A 19,852-nucleotide genomic window follows, 5' to 3' on the forward strand; every position below is an offset into this window, starting at 1 on the left:
AGTACCAGACACTCCCTGCCCTTTTATTTCACTATTGTAGGTTCCTGCTTTCTCCCTTTGTGACGGTTTTTCCGTCTTTCTCTTCCTTAGTTGTTCTGTTTTGTGTGTTTTTCCCTCCCTTGCTCTCAGTAAATGTCTGATGCAGAAACAACATAAGTGTTGGCCCCGTAAAACTAGTGCCATCGGCACCCACCGGCAAACATTGGCTCAAATTAAGCACTGCCTAAGAGTTTTGGATTTGTGAAAAATAGAATTTGAAACTTAAATCATACCCCACGGTTGTCACGTTGCCCCATGTCTTGAGGATTCCATTTCAATGACAGTTTTTTTGAGCTCATTGCTATGTGTATATAAAGCCATGACGTGAAACTACAAGACCCAGAATGCTGTCTGCTGGATCAAAAATAATCAAGACTGACTGAAAGTCACTCTCCTGATATAGGCTAGTTAACAACTTTTAATGTTCTTAAGACAATCTAATGATTTTCAACCTTACATTTAAAAATTCTATGGGTCACATTCCACAACACACATCAGTCAGTGTATTAATTTGTCAAATTATTTTGGAAAGCATTTCATACCATGGATCAGAGGGACAAAACAGTATGGACACCTTTTAAACATGCTCTGTAAACCTTCTTCAGCCTCTACAGACTGCGACGCAATAGTTTTCTTTATGTATGACATCAGAGTAGTAGTTGTTGAAACAGCATGTCGCAACATTACTTTGTTGCTATGAAAGGGTGTTTGCAATGTGGCTCGTGACACACAAATACATGTTGGTAAAATAAGTCATATATAACCACAAAAGCCAGATAAATCTGGACTGAGGGAACGAGAGGCACGGGGTACTAGTAGGCGGCAGCCTCCAACATAAACTGTGTACCACAATGAGCCGCTCCCAGTCTTAGTGTTACTAGTGTCAGTGCAGTGTTAAATTGTGAGTGCAGGCATCTCACAAAAAGTGAAGGACTGGTCAATGATGAAGCATGACACCCGGTGGTGTGTGAGACCAGTCCTTCACTTTTTGTGAGATGCCAGTCCTCGCCCTCTAAAAACTTGGTTTGATAAAGGGCGGGCATACACCTGACGACAGGGATGCACTTCTAAACTAAGTGGGGGCCCAAAGAAATATAGAAAGTGAGTTAAAAGGCCATTATGGGTGTCAGCTTATATTTTAATAGTGCCGGCACCCACATGGTAGTTAAAATAAGGTGATCGGTGTCATGGGGAGCGGCTCATTGTGGTACACGGTAAAATAAGTCAACCACACATATGTTTTACACTGCCAAGGGAAGCCCTTGCCCACCTAAGAAGAAATTTTGAAAGTACTTGCTAGTTACTTTTTGGTGTTTGGAAGAATTCCTTTAAAGTAGATTCTAAACGAAGAATCCATGCAGAAAGATATTACATTATCAAGTTATTCACCAGTCACAGATATTCACTTCACGTGTTATACTCTCCAGAAATCCAGCATGTTTGTTTTGTCTCTCACTCCCTCTTTCTTTTGCTCTCTTTCTCTCAATGTCTTACCAGTGATGTAGATTTCACTCTGATATATTTCATATTAACTATTTTCATTGTCTAAAAATGCCTCCTAAATAACATGCCAACCCTTATAATTTCTTACAGTAAAGATGTTTTGAGGCAAAGTTAAAATGTCATCACAGCCACTGTACTGTTTGACTTGTATGAATATCTTTACTCCCAGAATCAGTATGTCATACTTTGGTTAGATTTGCTTCATTTTTGGAGAGCTTAATTCATTGTGATTTTGTTGTGCTTGTTGCTTAACTGTAAATCCAGTAACTAATTCCATGAAATACTACAATTTTGTTATCGTAGTATCCAGCAGCGGCTGCTGCCAAGATAAAATGATGAGGCAGCGCAGGAAAAAATAATAATAAAAAAAATAAAAACTTACCAGCTTCTCCGGCTGCCGCTCTGTCTTCCGGATGCCTCATGCTCCTCTTCCAGCAGTCCTGGGCCAACACAGACCCCCAGACTCCCCAACCAATCCAGACACTGCTCTCATGCTGTGAGAGCAGCGCCTGGTTTGGTCTGGGCTGCTTGGATAGGTGCTCATGGAGGGACTGGGACAGAGCGTATGCCATGTCTCTATCCTTCTGTCCTATACAGCTGAGTGGAGAAGTTCTAAGTGTGCATGTATGTTTGGCCTGCCTAAGACCGCACACCAAAAAGACATTTGCACCTTCAAGTACCCTCCATTTCTCCTCCCAATCCTTCACTAGTCTCTAGAGGAGTGTCTGCCACACCCTACACTTGGCAGCATCGTCAGTAAAAAATAAAACAATAATAAAATTGTTTTATTGTCATTTAATTTTTCATTCTCAGTGGGGCAACGCTCCTCTGCCATTGCGGAGGAGCCGCCGCTGGTAGTGTCATAGAAACACAGTTTGTGTTATCTAATGGATCGAGTATAAAACAATTCCACCCAAAACAGGCACACGTGGGCCTGCCTGTACAAATGCATTTTGCAAAATCTTTTTTTGATTATCTAAAAGAGTCGCACAAAAGGCTGATCTTTTAAACCATGGATGAACCACTGATTCACAGACAGAGGATTTGCAGCCCTGATGTTCCACTATCACCAAAGAAGAGACTGTCTGTGTTTATATGCAATATTGTTATGTGACTTTTCAACAGATAAACAAAGAAATGTGAATTTAGATTTATAGTAGAGTTATAACCAGTGATATATTTCTTGTATAGCCCATAATTTTTACCTCCACAAAAGAAATATAATTTGCTTCGCCTCCTCCTTTTAGATTTTGTGAAAGTTCTCTGCAACATGTATATATTTCTCTACCATGCTGACTACATGGTTGAATCTGTGAAACCCTAACATATGTTTTTAGGAACAACATGCAAAAGGAAAATGCTTAAAAGTGAATTCTAGCAACAAATAAAGTTTCCCTTGTCAGGAGGCACTTGGGTTCATATTTAGCAACCAGGGCACAACATCTCACTCTAGCATCATGACCTTTGATTTCATTTTTCTCCAGTCAAAGTTGTTTACATCAATAGGCCTGGATCATCTTCATTGACCCACAAGTAGAATGTTCAAAATATCGAGAATATCCATCGCAAGCAGTGCTTTAAATGGGCAAGTACTGTCTGGTACTGAGTACCTGCACTTCTTTTATTTGAAAGGGAGAGTACCTACACTTCTCAGCACCTTTATAATACATTTGCTTGGAGAGTATTGGCACTTCTATATATAGTGAGTATCAGATTCTATATTCCATTTAAAGCACTGCTTACAAGTATACTGATTAGCTAAATTTGAGATTTGTAAGCTGTATGCTTTGCATTTCTAATTGTTCTGTCAGAATAATTTAGAATCTATCCTCACTATTCAAAAGCCTGAAATTAGGTGCCTGCTTGATATCCTAGGATAGTGCTGACAGCTTGGAAGGTCAGCACCCATTCTGGTGTTAACAATAATCAATCCCCACATTCAAATTCATTGTAATACATTTATTTCATGAATATTAATAGTGGGAGTAATACATTCGCAACAAGGTTCACCCCTCCAGAAATGTAATTTTTCACTTTCGAGATACTAAACTGATATACAGGATTCCCAACTAAAATGAAGAAATTTGAAATTAAAACTACAAATTTAAGATGGTAGAAATCAAATAAAACCAGTTGTCCCAATGTTCCTGTAGAGGACAGTGTAAATGGTATGCTTTGTTACATGATTTTTGTATAGTGCTGCATTCAACAATTATTTGGCCATTCAGTGCTGTTGTAAGAATGATTTCCTCCTGTCACCTTCAAGTGGTACATTTTTTGCTCATTGGAGGGTGCTCCATTTGCATGGGTTTTTGCAGCATTTTGTCTGGCCCATTTTATATTTACGTGTATCAAGCGTAGTTACAGTAAAAGGGACTCCAAAAAGCGTAGTTGTTTGTGACATGTTTGTGAACCCATGTGCGTTTATGGTTTAGCAGTGATTGATGGTGGGTTTGTAAATGCCCTTCCATGTGTATTTAGTCCATTGTTATCTTTGTTATGGGCAGCACTACGGGGTGGAATTGTGCACTGAAGAGGTATAGGGTCCTTGCGAGCTTCCTCCAAGGCAAAGAACCCTTTTGACATACTACCTAATACTTAGGGGCAGATTTACAAGCCCCTTGCACCACTTTTGCGTCACTTTTTCCATGCTAAAATTAATTGCTAAATTAATAAAGTAGTGTTTTTTAGGTGGAAAAAGTGTTTCGTAGAAGGGCTGAGAGAAGATGCCCCTCATCTTACTCCCACTTCAACTCTCTCAAACCTATAATTGAATAAATGATCTGAAAAAATTTCTGTAATCCAAAACCTTATGCAAAGAATCAAAAAATAACCATAAACTTCAATTAACTTTAGAGAAACTACTGTAAAAACATCTGTAGAAATTCCTTAACATTTTCCAAACCTTTTAGCGCACTTATAACCCCATACATTACCCAAAACCTCCGCCATGCTTTACCTATGCCTATTACTAAGCCGTATCTGACCTTTTTTCCATCAACACTCCTTGTTGAAATTTCTTGTTGTCTGTCTACTGATCACTAACAAAAATAGTTTTATCAACATAATTTTTTAGTAAGCTAAAAATCTAAATAACTTCTGAGTGCTTCTTAACTGGAGCTTAAGAGCCGTAGGAACATGTCCATAATTTTCAAAACTTGTATTGACAGAATCCGTAATGTTTACACCTAATGGGAGCTGCATATGAAATAAGAAATATGAATATCCCGTCATTAAAATCTTATAATCCCAAAACAATGTTTTGCCAGGAAAACCCAGACATTCCGTTTTTAAATCCACTTACCTTCACATAAGTTTCTTTAATATTTGCTATAGTTTGAAAACATAGCCACAAACCCAGCACATGTCTGTTTTCTAATGCCCCTTAGCATTATAGCATTAGAGGAAGTGACCTTAACAGCTCTATACCATCCACCCAGTACATCAGTGAAAATTACATCATAGGACTTTCCACCCTGATTAAATTGACACCGCCTTTCACACTGATGAAATTTCACACATACATTTGTTAAAATATCTCCTACAGTAAGTGTAAAATTAAGAATGAACTATAACAAACACACAAAAGTTGATAAAAAAAGGTAGACAGATGGGTTTCAAATGGTGGTTTAGGAGTCACATTTGCGACCTCTGGTGGGTCATAAGTGACCGGTTACTGTGAGACCTAGTCATTACTTACTTGATGGTACCTGCAGTGGAAGGATGTTCCACACGGTGTCTGTGTGATTTATCCCATAGGATCTAGAGTTTCAGGAGACAACTCACCTGAAAAGTTAGACTCTGAAAAATATATGAGGTCATAGTTACTACCACTCTGAATTGGTAATTTGTTAATGGTTCACATCCTTAGCAAATGCTTCCTCAAGGCATTAATTATTTGTCATTTAATGGAAAATTGATTATCCGAAACGTGCACTAACCCGAAGCCCTGCAAGCTGTAACAAACATGACAATTTTAACGCCTGTAATTGGCATTGCGTGCAGAGTTGTTGTTTAAACAAATACGCTAACACTAATGCTATTTGTTTGATTTCTAATCTTTTAACCTTTTATTTTTCTTTGTTATGTCTTTGTCTTTGTATGTGGTTCAGAGTTACAGAAATATCCTAATGTAAACATCAGATGATGCCAATTTAGGCTACTTCCCAGTGCAATGTTTATGTAGGACGTACTCTGAAGCCCCATAGGGAAATCATGTGCGTTCTGTGGAGCCTGTTGTCTCTGAAAACTGGACCAGAGTCAGGTGGATGTCATGCGGCTTAGCTCTTACCTTAAGGAATATGTTGTCAAATAATTGTCCTCAAAGGGAATTAGATGCCCACAACTAACATCCCACAAACTAGTCAATACTGGGTCACTAAGGGGCATATGTAGGTAATTTTCATTTTGCGATCGCAATTAGAGATTTGAAAAACAAAATGTAGGTAGGAGTAGCAAATTTTATTACGAATCCCACTTATTCCTTATTTGCGAATCGCAAATTGCGATTTGCAAGTAAGGAATACCTTCTCATTCATTCCTTTGGGCTAGAAGGCCAATAGGAATGAGTGGGAAGACATTCTCAATTTGCGATTGTCAATTAGAGAATCGCAAATTGAGAATGCAATTTCAGGGTTGTAAGGGTGTGGACACCCTTTTGCACCCCTGAAATTGACATGGGTGAACATGTGGCCCACATACATGCCCTAAGGGCATGTTGTGTGGGCCACATGAATCTTTGAAAAATGCCAAAAAGTGCCTTTTTCAAAGAAATCGCAAAATCCCACCAACCTGAAGTTGGTGGTATTTTGCGATTCCTTAAGCCAAAAGTCGCACAACTTGGGTGCTTCCTACATTGTATTTAAGCAATCGCAATTATGATTTCTTAAATGCAGTAGCAAAATAAGGAATCGCAAATTTTGCGATTCCTTATTTTGCATATGGGTTTTTGTGTGCTACATAGCACACTGCCCTAATTGCGATCGCAAATGCTGAAATTCTGCAAATTTCAGCATTTGCGAGCGCACTTAGGCTTCCTACATATGGCCCTATATCTCATGTGATATATCTCATGACAAACCAATAACATGCACTACATCAAGTTGACCTTTATATCGCAAGGTAAGAAAGGTGTTAGTAGATGTTGAGTTAAGAATAGAAAATAAATAATTACTCTGACAATGCAGTTGTAGGCAATGTAGTCAATGCAATATTTCTATAGGCCGAAACTAACAACTAACTATTGAGCTATTTAGTAAGTATTTAGTAAGTGTGGAGTGTCCCTGAAGCTAAACCGCCTCTGGGACATGGCTGCTACATTTATGAGTTCCCAACCCAGTGATCATGAAAACAACTGTCTGTAGGGCTTGGCTTACTGGATAGATGATACGGTCTGCCAAGGTTTTTTACGTAGCCTTGGTGGGCCTTTGCTCAGCAGAATGCTCTTCACTTTCCTTCCGATTGGTTGTTCCCTGCATGACCTAACCCATTTCCGGCTAGGTCCTACTGCACTGTTCACATGTGGACTGTGTGCACCATTAACAGTAAAATGTCTACCTTAGAACTTCTGCCATAAGTCGGAATCAATCTGTGATCACCCTCTGAGTGTGCTATATGATGCGGAGACCTCCCGCTGCCTGCCAGTCTTTCCAGGGGTGATACTGTGTGCTCCTTTCATATGCCTACATTGCTTAAGAGACTGAAAGTGTTACTTCCTCCCCAGTGATTTACTTTGGGTTAGCTCAATCTTATTCAGGCATCTTCGACTGTTTCTACTTATTATTACATGTTTGTTGCTGTTGGTAACAGCAATGCTGCTCATAAGCCCATGTTTTCGACCCTTGTAAATATATGTATAACAAGCCTGCTTCTATGCAATTTCAAATCAGGTACCTGTATACTTCTATATTTGCAACACAAATAAAGATATTATAAAGAGGCTGTGTATGAATTCTCTGTTTGCAGTTAATTATGCTGTGCAAAGGGTGCAGCTGATAGAAGTTGTAAACAACTGGATTGCATACAGTATAAAAGTTCAAGACTCGGGGCGTGGTCTCGCCGAGCAGCAAGATGGTCGCTCGCTAATAGGGCTCTGCCGGCCGAGGCATAATCCAACAAGAATCCTGATGCAACCACAACAAAATTCATAAATAAATCGCATCCCACACCACAAGAAGCAACAGGGAGTCCACAGAGCCTGAAACCGGCGTCTCTGATGGCTCCGATCCTGCCATAGAAGGAGTAATGAGGCTGACAATGTTCGTGAGTGAGCCAAGGTCCCACTCCTGAGAAGAGGATCCGACTGATGGTAGGCGAGGGAGAGCGGAGGTCTCCGGGCAGTTGCTCGTATTGAAATAAACCCCAAAGGCAAAACCAAGTAAGGTGGGGGACATGGATAGCCACCTGCCGTGTACCCCTGACTCCACAATATTGCAGACATTTGCTTTGCTGGCGATGGGTGCTCGAGGAAATTCAGCGCAGATGTGGGCACTGGGCCTGCGCAGCACCGGCAAAGCGTACATTTGGGGCTGGGAGGCCATACCAGGCAATCGGCTGTTGACGATCAGCCGGTCCCCACCCGACTGCATCTTGCTTTCCATAGTTGCGCCCGACTGTAAACACTGAGCCGCGCAGGGGCGCTCACTTGTACAAGGCATCAGGAGTGAACAGTTGCGGTGAATACAGTTACTGGTGCCCACGTGTGAATGCAAATGCGAAGATGCAGCTGCCAAGGGGGTAATCAAAGCACAGTAGAGATGTTGAGATCTAGCCCCCCCCCCCTCAACACTCGTGCTGAGGACACCTCCAAAAGGGGTATACTGAGAGAAGCGACATCGGGGGCAGTGGACGGCCCGGGCTAAAGGCGGCCACTGAAGACATACTCCCCAGGCACAAACTAACAACAAACATGAGCCCACAGTCAGAGGACAATGGGCCTGCCATCTGGACACCAGATGGGGACAGGGTGTGGGGCTCAGTCTGTGTTCTGGCTGGGTGGGGCCACCCTGTGAACCCTGCAAATTGAGGAGAAAGGCACAGGATGAACTCGCTGCGGCAGAGACTTCGGCGCCCCTCCCCCCAACAAGACATAGTGCAACTGGTGGATAATCATAGAGTTAAAGCATCCGTCATGCCGCCCCCTGAGGCAGGGGTTGAGCTGACACGGCACCTGGATCATTGGGCCCTCCGCAGCACACCTCCCCATGGGTACAGGCAGAGTGTAGCCGTAGGCACACATATGGCCCACAAGGAAAGCAATGATAAGCTGGGGGGGTAAATAACAGTGGTATCACCGCAAGCGTGAGGTGAGGAACAAGCGCTAGCCGAAGAATGGCTGAGAAGAGGTAAACTCAGAAACAATGACTATTCAAGCCAACCAAAACCTCGGCAAGACCAGCAGGCTCTCACAGAGCTCACATCATGGGCAAGAACGATGCGAAACAGACCAAACTAATGTTTGAAAATAAAAGACAAGCACAACATACTGGCACAAGTGCAGAAATGGAAAAGAAGCCCGGGCAGGAGAGGATTCGGGTTGGTCGGGGGAGATTAACGACGACTTGCGCAGCCTGTTACTAGAAATGAAAACCAGCCTTAAGACTTTTGACTCCAAACTAGATATCCACACAACTCAAATGGATCAGGTTAAAAAACAAGTGGACACACATGAGCAGCGCCTGGATCAGCTTGAAAACCGGCACACAGAGGTGCATGTATTTCAAGTAGAAACAAACGAAAAAATGCTCAACATGGAAAAAGTATTTACTATCATCAGGACAAAAAGCGATCACTTGGAAGCACGTTCCAGAAGAAACAACCTATGTATCATAGGTATTCTTAAGACCACAGCTATAGGGAAAATGGAGCTTTTTGTGAAAGAGCTACTAAAAGGCATATTTGACCCAGATCTGTCTACTATGTTCATGGTTGAACATGTTCATCGCTCCCTGGGCCCCAGACCCCCAGTAGGAGCCACCCCCAGACCGATACTGGCTAAAATCTTGAACTATCGAGACAGAGACATTATGCTCAGAGGAGCCAGAAAACACTGCCAAATCTCATACAAAGGCAACAACATCTCCTTTTAGCCTAACTTCACCCCTGGGGTTAAGGCGGCACTTCATGAGTTTACCAAAACCAAACGGATGCTACATCAGGCTGGCATTTCCTATGCTCAACTATACCCCGCTAGGCAAAACGTCATGCATGACAATAACACACACTACTTTACAGACGCAAAATCAGCTCTGAAATTCGGTAGGTACACCGGAGGGTCCAGGAAACAAGCAACTGGGACTAACAGAGCACAATCCACAGACAATGATCTAAGTGACAATGATTAACAATGACCCTTTGTCTATTCTTGATTTTGGATGCACCCCTTACGCGCATGTTTCCACTAAAGGTCACCAGGGCCACTATGGTTTGCTATTGGGAGCAGTTGTGATAGTATAACTAGCGCAGTCACTGCGCACGTCCTGCATCACTTAAAACATACCTCGGCCACCCGGTCTCACAGCCGGGGTGTTTGCTGGTGCCTCCACTCCCCCAGGGCAAGATCCCACAATTCCACTTTTCTTGTACTTGAAATTTTGTTTTGCTTTGTATTGTCAAGTTGACTTAGTTGATGGGGGGGTAAAGCAGACTCAACCTGATTGGGGGGTTGGAGTGGGTGGGAGTGGGTTCCTAGGGGAAGGAGTTAACAGTTTGGAGGGGGGAAGGCGGCTACAATATAAGGCACACAAATCATGCATATAGCATGGCACTGTGGCACATAGCATCTCCAAGCAGCGAGACAATGCTGCGATCTACACGGATGGGCACAGAAATCAAGGCACTGTTGATACATTCGACATACACATCACTGGGACATGACCACATATACCTGTCTCACATGGAACATACGTGAGCTCAACAACAACAGGAAAGCCAAGCATATACAGTCATACCTGATCAAACACAAAATTGATATATGCTTTCTACAAAAAACGCACCTGCAAAACAATGCGAGCACCAAGATTCAACACAGGCACTGGGGTAACATATACTTGGCAACTTATTTACACAACGCTAGGGGAACCTCAATCCTTATACGAAGGGGCTTGGGATGGAGCCTGATTCAAACACAGTCAGACCCGGAAGACAGATTCACCCTAGCAGAGGGCACACTCAGCACCATAAGGGTGACACCAGCAGTAGTGTATGGTCCCAGCACAGACACTCCTGAATTCTTCCATGACCTTTGGGGGGCAATACCGCAATTGAGATGTGATACTGTAATCTGGGGGGGAGACTTCAATGCCACTGAAGTACTGAAAATTATTTACCACCTCCCAATTATGGTTATATTCGCAACCAATCCCATTCCCATTACCAATAATCAGTCAGTTGGCAGTGTAGAAGGTCCAAGCATTTATTAGACAAACAAACTCTGCCAGAGGAGCTCCTTGCGACCAAACCCCACGAGGTTCGCCAAGAAGACTGCTGGCACACTGTCAGGACAACACATATATACAGTTGCATTTGCAGTAACATTGCCCAAGATGGAAAAATACAAGCTGGTACAGTTTGGTACAGAAAGGAAAGGCCATATATGGTACACAAAGAACTCTTGGTTTAGCTCATCCCAGATTAGCAAGGTCGGACGGGTGACTCCCTTCTGCCAACTCCGAGACAGCTTGCCCCGCTCCCCTCCTGGAATGTGCTTATCGGGCCTTCTTCTGCTACCTACAACCTTGACAGTCCTAGCGAGCTGAAACAGCAATTCTGCAACAGTTGAGTTATTTCTCAGGAGAACGCTTTTTAGCAAAAAGGGAATGAACAGGGTCTGTTAATGCAGGGCTTCGAGCGAGGCCACAAAATGGCGCCGGTCAGGCCAAGGAAGTGTAAAATGCAGAAAGTGGTGCAAGCAAGAATTCTAAAACATGGCAGATGGAGTTATGCTAATGTTTGCGTGCCTAGGTTAAAACATTTAGATACATCATGCTAATTCTGAAATATCGATTATAGACACTGTATAGTTGAAAATCGATACCAGTTCCTCAAACCCTCCTTTTAGCGTGGTGTAGCTAAATACATTCACGCAAGCTAATCTTCAAAAATATCTTCGTTAATGGCCATCAACTCATGGATCTCTTTTTGCAGCATCTGAGCTTTAGATGGGGCTTGGGCCGGCACGCATAAGGTAGTGATCCGGGAGGCACAATAGGAGCAACAAGCCGGGCCGCATTGTATCAAAACGCAACAGGTAAAGATGATACCGGCTGCTCTGCCCAGAATCAGCAATATCTTCCATCCCCAGGTGGACAGGAGCCCCCAGAACCACCCGGACAGTGACCAGGACCCATTATCAGTATGCATTTCAGAGGCAATGCGGTGCAATTTCTGAATGGCCAGATGAACAGAGGGGGCGGAGTCTGGAATATACACGCAGCAAGAGCTGCCAATCACGCGGCATGCTCCACCTCGATCAGCTAAGATGACGTCTAAAACCATACGGGTTTGGAGCCAACAAGCCTTGTCGCCTGAAGCTCAACCGTGAGGTTGGCCATGATATCAGTAGTTATGTTAATGACATTTTCCACTATCCTGGATAATCTCCTTATTTCTCTGCTATTAAAGATGAGACCCCAGAATGGCACTAAACCTTTGCTAAAATCTGTGAATTGCTGTAAAGAGGTGTCAGTTTGGTCGACCTCAGTCTTAATGAGCTGCCTACATGGTCTTTGGGGTACCGCTGAAGGCGAGGGAACCATGGAGCGTAATTGGTGCGTCCTGTGATAGTCGGAAGGTGCTATGTAGACAGGCGGATAGAGGAAGGACATGTAACATCGTCCTGCCCAATTACGTGGTAACCAGGTGTATGCATTTTCACCACAAACAAAGTAGACATTGGGCGGGGTGACCAACGGAGGGCTGATGCGTTTCTGTAGACGATAGGTATAATTGCAGATACTATCTCCAACCTGTATACGGCCTATCCCTTGCACACAGAAGACTGAAGAAACATTCAAAATAGGAATGGGTACAACACGGTCTCTTGTAACATTTCGTTCAACAAAAAGTTGGAAATATTGGGAAGCATTGAAATTTCTAAAATCATAAAGTTCTTCCTCCATCCAAGCCTCATCCCTAACCGCTAGATACCGTTGCATACAGGCCTGTGGGTCTATTGATCCTTTCCCCCCATTACCCATTTTCTTAAATCCATAGTGTGCATCAATGTAATCCATAACCATGTTGTGCTCATTGACATCAAAATCTCTACGCTGTTCACCCCAATGACGGTATATGGCCGAAAACAGTCTAAACCATGCCTCACAGCTTCCTAAGTAGGACATAGGCAATGAAAGGAATAGATCATGGTTATGAACCACCGAGGGCAGAAGCCCACATACCCAGCAATCAGTGGTGTTAGCAACACTGTGTGTTTGATGAAGCATCTCAACAAAAACATTCTTAGCATAAGTCTGGCGATGTCGTTCTTTGTGGGGTGCTAATGTGTACAGCAAATGCTCCGATGGGGCAACAGTGGTCGGTAAGAAATCTTGCAAAGGGTACCTATGTTCCAGATATACAAATAACCCCATAAACACAGCTATTATGACAGCTATAACCGCTACAAATGCTACTTTGACCTTTGTGGTCCATGTGGAAAACATTGGCTCATAAAACGGTATATAGAGTGGGGCAATTGGAATTTCTTCGTCTCGAATAATGCGGCCAAAAGGGTACATTCCTAGCTAAAAGTCCAACAATAAACTCGGGCCTAGCAGTCCGCCTGCCAGAGGGTTCTACTCCCTGTGTCCGTCAGAGCCTCACAGGCAGGCTCCTATCATTTCCAAGAGAACCGAAGTTGGGTGCTCAGAATTAATCCGTGGTGCAACCTGGCCTTTGGCTGACGTAGTCTTTCTTTCTGAACAGAGCACAGGGATCAAAGTTTCAGCTCTCAACGTGTTCAGTCCAGTGTCTCGCTCAGCACCTCAGACCAGCAAGCTAGCAAGCCCTATCTATGCAATCGAGTCTCTCCTTATCTCCTGATGTTGGGGTCTGAGGCACCGTTTTTCGCTTTTCTTGGCCGCAGGTTGTATCGCACATTACCCGGCACTTCCTGATCAGGGAATAGCACACCAGGTACTTTTTGCACATGAAAATTTTCGTTTGCAGGGGTACTGAGAACAGGACTCAAAGTGCTTGCAGATTCAGTAGAGACCAAGTCGTCTGGCCTCACCACTCCCTTCTCTAGCCTTGTTTCGATCTCACAGGTGTCAGAAAAGGGTAGAAATGCAGCAGCTCTCTCACTCTCCTGCGTCAGAATTCCCCCTGAGCGTTGCTGATCATAGGGAAGTGGAAACGGCAGCCTCTTCAGATGGGAGACATGTATCCAATGCTTTCTCCCATCCACTTTAACCGCCGTCCGGGTAGCCAGGAGGATCTGCCGGGGCTCGGACCACCTTGGAGCCAGGCTGGTGTCTCGCTCGAATTTCTTCACCAGTACCCACTGGCCTGGTTGTAGCCGATGTCCGGGGCCCTCTGGCAGCGGCTGCAGTACGGAGGCTACCTGCTGATGAACAGAACAAAGGTCTTTAGTCAAAGCATGGAGGTAATCAATCAGCATAGGATATTCAATATCAGAGAAAGATCGTGGCCTGGGTACCCCCCATACGTTGGCTGGCCTACCAAAAATAATCTCATAAGGAGAAAGGCCAGATCGGGAATGTGGGGTAACACGTAGAGGCAAGGTGTCAGGCCATTTCAACCCTGTGCTTTCCTGTATTTTGGCCATTTTTAGTTTGAGGATACCGTTATATTTCTCCACGAGCCCTGCTGACTGTGGATGCCGGGCAGCGTGGAATTTTTGCTTAATCTGTAGGCCTTCACAGATATGTTTGACGAGGGCCCCATGGAAGTGCCCCCTGTTGTCCGACCAGATCAAGCGGGGCAAACCGAAGCGGGGCACAAACTCTTTGAGAAGGGCTTTAGCTGTGGCCATGGCAGTATTTTCTTTAGTGGGGTAGGCCTCAACCCATTTGCTAAAAGCACAGACTACCACCAAAACGTATTTCAAATTGTTGACATGCTCCATATGAATGTAATCCATTTGGAGTACTTAAAAAGGCAGCGTCGGGGGTGCAAAATTCCCACTCAAAACATTCTCTCCCTTCCCTGGATTGTGTTGCAAACATACCATGCAGTATTGGACCAACCGGACAGCCGTCCTTTGAATATTAGGGTTGTTCCAAACGGGATCCAAAAGCCCACAGATACCTTTTGCTCCTATGTGTGCAGGGCTGTGCGCCATAGTCACAACGGCCTGTACTAGTGCATTGGGAAGTAACCATCTTTGCTTCTCTGTCAGATCAACCCAACAATTATTCTCATCCAATCTTCCTACCTCCTTTTCCCATTTCTCTAATTCTGTGGGTGTAGCTTCCCTCTGTAATACTCGCACACTTTCCATGGTGTTATCAAACAATTCAGATTCCTCCACCCACCTTGCGGAAGAGTTCACAAACATCGTTGACAATGGGGACTGTGCTGTCTGTTTGGCCACCTGATCTGCGAAGGCATTTCCCTCCCCCACCTCGTCCACTATTGCTTTGTGCGCACTGCATTTGATGATGGCTAGTTTCTTGGGTAAGGTGAGGGCATCTAGCAGCCGCAAAACCAGGGACCGTTTTGTATCTTTTGACCATGGGAAGTAAGAAAACCCCGCTCCCTCCACAGCCGCCCAAAGCTATGGGCCACGCCAAAGGCGTATTGGCTGTCTGTGTATATGTTGACTTCAAGTCCCTCACTCAGCTCACAGGCTCGCAATAGGGCCATATAGGGCCCTAAGTTCAGCAGCTTGGGCTGACTGGTGAGGGACTCGGAATGTTTTGACCACTGTCTTCAAAGTCGTAATTGCATATGCAGCTGTTGTTGTTCCATCTGCTAGTTTAAAACAGGACCCATCCACAGATAACTCCCCTTGGGGTTCAGCTAGAGGAGTGTCTGTCAAGTCGATCCTGCCCTTAGTTTCTTCTTCAGTGCGATAAATGCAATCATGTATGTCATCAGTAAGTTCACTCATAGGGAGTGGTAACAATGTGGCAGGATTCAGTGTTGCACATCGGGTGATCGTGATATGTGGTGCAAACAATGTAAGTTCATATCCAGTGAGGCGTGCACTTGTAAGATGCTGGGTTTTCGTTTTATTCAGTAATGTGTCTACAGCATGTGGCACCATCAATGTCAAATTGGAATTTAGTCCTTCTGACTGCCGGATTGCCACCGCAACAGCTGCCGTGGCCCTCAGACAGCCAGGAAGTGCTCTTGCGACATTATCCAATGTGGCTGACAGATAAGCGCAAGGTCTTTGCTTACCACCAAAGTTCTGCGTTAACAACGAAAGTGAGCAACCGTCGACCTCATGCACGTATAGTACAAAAGGTTTACGGTAGTCAGGAGTGCCCAAGACAGGAGCGGAACATAAAGCAGTTTTTAAAGAATCAAAAGAGTGCTGACATTCATCCGTCCAGGGGAGGGGTTCATGCACATCCTTAGTAGTCAGATGAAGCAAAGGTTTAGCAAGAAGGGAAAAGTTAGGTATCCATAGGCGACAGTAAGAGGTAATGCCAAGAAAAGCCCGAACTTCGCGTTGCGTGCAAGGAACAGACATTTTAGCAATGGTAGTAATTTGTTCAGGTGTTAGTCGTCTACCCTCCTTCGATAGTAGATGACCGAGGTAGGTACCTCCTGTCGACAGTATTGAAATTTGGACAGAGACACCTTGTTCCCCTTAGCAGCCAAATGGTGCAGCAATTTAACGGTCGCAGTTTTGCAACCTTCTTCCGTATCCGAGGCAATCAGTAAGTCATCCACGTATTGCAGTAGGACATTACCCTCCGGCAAGTCCAGATCGTCTAACAAACCCTTAAGGGCTTGGCTATATATGCTCGGGCTTTCGGTATAGCCTTGGGGTGCGCGACAGAAGCGGAAGCTGCGTCCAGATAACGAGAATTCGAAGATCTGCTTGGTATCAGGGTGAATGGGAATACTGAAGAAGGCGTTCTTCAGATCAATGACCGAAACGTACTGGGCGGTTGGTGGAATCATGGTAAGGATCGTGGTGATGTCTGTGACCACAGGATATTGGGGCACCACTATTTTGTTGACAGCTCTAAGATCGATCACAAAACGATATGCAGCGTCTTGACTCAGTTCACCAGAATCAGAACTTTTTTTTTAAATCGGAAGAATCGGGCTATTACAAACGTTAGCAGCTGTTTCCTCCACTACTCCCTTGTCGATCAAGTCCTGAATAATCGACAGCAAAGCCCGTTCCCCTGCAGGCGCTATTTTGTACTGTGGTATGCGTGGCATTTTCGCACCTTGTTTCAGCGTAATGTGAACCGGGGGAATATCCGACCTACCCACATCAGCATCCCCAGTTGCCCAAAGCGTGGCTGGGATGCCATCAAACTCCGGGGGAAGGGGTTCATTTTTGGCAAAACATTGTTTCATGTGTGCAGTGCAAGGTCGAATTGTCAAATAAACGCCATCAGCAGAACAATGTATCGTTGCGTTTAATTTTTTCAACATATCCAAACCCAGCAAGTTCTCTCCACAATGCGAGGTCAGTAAAAGAGGAGTGTCAATAGTGGCGGGACCGATCGAGAAGGGCAGAGGCCTGGAGATGGGACTGACAACCGGGACTCCCGAGAATCCCACTGAGACATTATTTTGCCCGGACAGAGCCGCCCCTGGAACCAATGATCGAGCAACAGAACTATTCATTGCTCCCGTGTCAATTAGGAAATTCTCAGAAGTCCCCCTCACTTCCCCTTTTACATAGGGTCCCTTTTGATTGACCGGGATCGACACTTGGCCCCTACTCTGTCCCTGGCTGTCCTATGCTTGCACATATGTAGCCTGATCTTCATATTCATAACCATCGTGATAGTACTGTTTGCTCTGATGATTATCGAAATGATTACACTCAGACTTGCCTGATCCTTCTTCTCTGCGCATATCATTCCGGTCGGGGCCTCCCCGTCCACGTCCTCGCCCTCGGACTGCTCCGTTCTGGGCAAGCAACAACGGACACTGTGCTTTCCAGTGCCCCTCCTCTTTACAATAGGAGCACTGGTTCAAACCCACAGTTGGAGCCCCGCCCGTGCCTCGGCCTGTACCTGCCCCTCTGGACATGTGCCCTCTAACTCCTCTTCCCCCTCCTTGTCCCCGGACTACCTGTTGCAGCAATACCAGTGTTTTAAGGTCTTTTGCCTTCTTTTCTACTTTCTCCTTACATTCATTCTCTCTATGTTCATAATACTGAGCCATGCTTAAGATAGCAGAAGGGGTGGAGGTAGTCCAAGTACTCTCTGCCGCTTGCAAACGTGCAGAGATTTCCGGAGCCAAATTCGTAACGAATCTATTCACAAATTGCCTAATACCGCCTTCCGTAGCCAAATCCTGCCCACTAAAGTCAATAAAGACTCCTTCAAGCCTAGTGAAGAGGTCGGACACACTTTCATCCTTCTTCTGTCGGCACGCAGTCAGTTTGTCCCAATCAACCTTCCTCTGAGGTATCAAGGTGTGCATAAAGGCAATAATTTTTGCGGGCAAGGATGTTATTTCATTTCTAGGCTTGTCTCCTGGTTTGCGGTCCCGATCCCACCCTCGTAACTCGTCCCATGTCCCTCCCAGTTCAGCATGATCTGAATCATGCACCTGCCGCCATATATCAACAGGCACAAGCAATCCAAAGAATAGCTCGACATCTGCTAACGTCATTAAGGCAAAGGTTGCGGCTTCGGTCAGCTCTTTGTAATAGGCGGTAGGGTTCTTTCGGGGGTCGGGCAGTTGGGATTTTAGGGAAAGGACCTCGCTTCTTTTCCATGGAGTGTACACCCATTGCTCCTGGAATCGGGCGTCTATCTGTGCCCGGGTGATCTGTTGGTTATCATTGCGCAGTTCAGAGACCTCGGGATGATAAATGGGATGGACCTCACGCATGGGGTGCTGCGAAGTCCACTGAGACAGTGGATGCTCTAAAGTCCATTGAGGGCTTTTTAGAAACAGTCTGCCTCGATACTGGACTAAGGTGACTACATTTTTGTACACCTCCTGTGGGGTCAAATTAAATTTATAAGCCCAGTTTCGAATCTCGTACAGTATCTGAGGAGCGCTCCCGTTATTGAAGCTGGCCTCCCAAGACCAAATGAGGGAATTAGACATCTGGAAAATCACATGTTGTTGCATTACGGGTTCTAAATCTCTCATTGTACTCCATATGTCTTCCACCGTATAGGCATCATTCCTTATCCATTTGACAGCCTGATCGGCTAACGCTTCCTTCTCACCATATGCCACAGATGATCTAGTGAATAGCCGTTTACTATCCAACCCCCCCGCTGCCCCCCTCGGGGTCTGCTCTACCATACCGGGCGTGGTGCTGGCTGAATGAGAGACCCCTACGGGACTCGGGATGCTCAATTGTACGCGAGGGGATGGTAGGGCCTGTCTAGGGTCGGGGACAAGGGTAACCAGGTCCCCTGGGGAGGGGAATGGGATGCCGGTGTCATGCCTAGAGGTGACAGAACCTCGTTCCTCCAGCGCGGAGGCTTGGGGCGCAGCCGCCGCTTGAACAGGGACCGATGGATATATGCGCTGCGGGGCATATGGAGGAGGAGGTCTTTTGTCTAGTAGGTCCTCAATCTCATCGTCAGCTTCATTTCGTGCTACATAGCTCTTGTCAACTTGCAGCCTAAATCGTCTATCTTCCCTTTCAATATTATTTTCGGTTTTATTTTTGTCATGGGCAATAGCTTTCTGTGTTATAGTTTGCCCTTGCTGTATTTTAAGCAACTTTTCTGAGCGAATACGTCTTCTTTTTGCCTCTTTCTGCCACTTGTTAAGAGTGTCAAACATGGCCTGCCGGCTGCGTTTGACAAAGAGGCGCTCTTGTAAATACTGAATCTTTTTCTCATCAAAGCATCCAGTTTTCGGCCACTGTAGTTCTACGTTATCCTTAGTGTACTTATGCCACAAGGAATTAAAGAGAAGGGGGCCAATACCGTGTTTGCAATACATATCGTGGCTGGGTGTTCCTTCCGGAGGGGCAGGTTGACTTTCGTCTAGCCTCACGCTCCCTCGGTGGACACAACCAAAGCATAACTTGCTAAAGCACGGCATTTCTCTTCCCTATTCTACCAGAGCTGAAAAGGAATCAGTATTATTATTGAAAACAACAATTTCAAATGTCATCAATCACAGTTCTCTCAAACACATGGCCATGTTTCCATTCAGAATCATCCTCACGTTGCAA

The sequence above is a fragment of the Lissotriton vulgaris genome, chromosome 9 (genome assembly GCF_964263255.1).
Source record: "Lissotriton vulgaris chromosome 9, aLisVul1.2, whole genome shotgun sequence".
Taxonomy (NCBI): Eukaryota; Metazoa; Chordata; class Amphibia; order Caudata; family Salamandridae; genus Lissotriton; species Lissotriton vulgaris.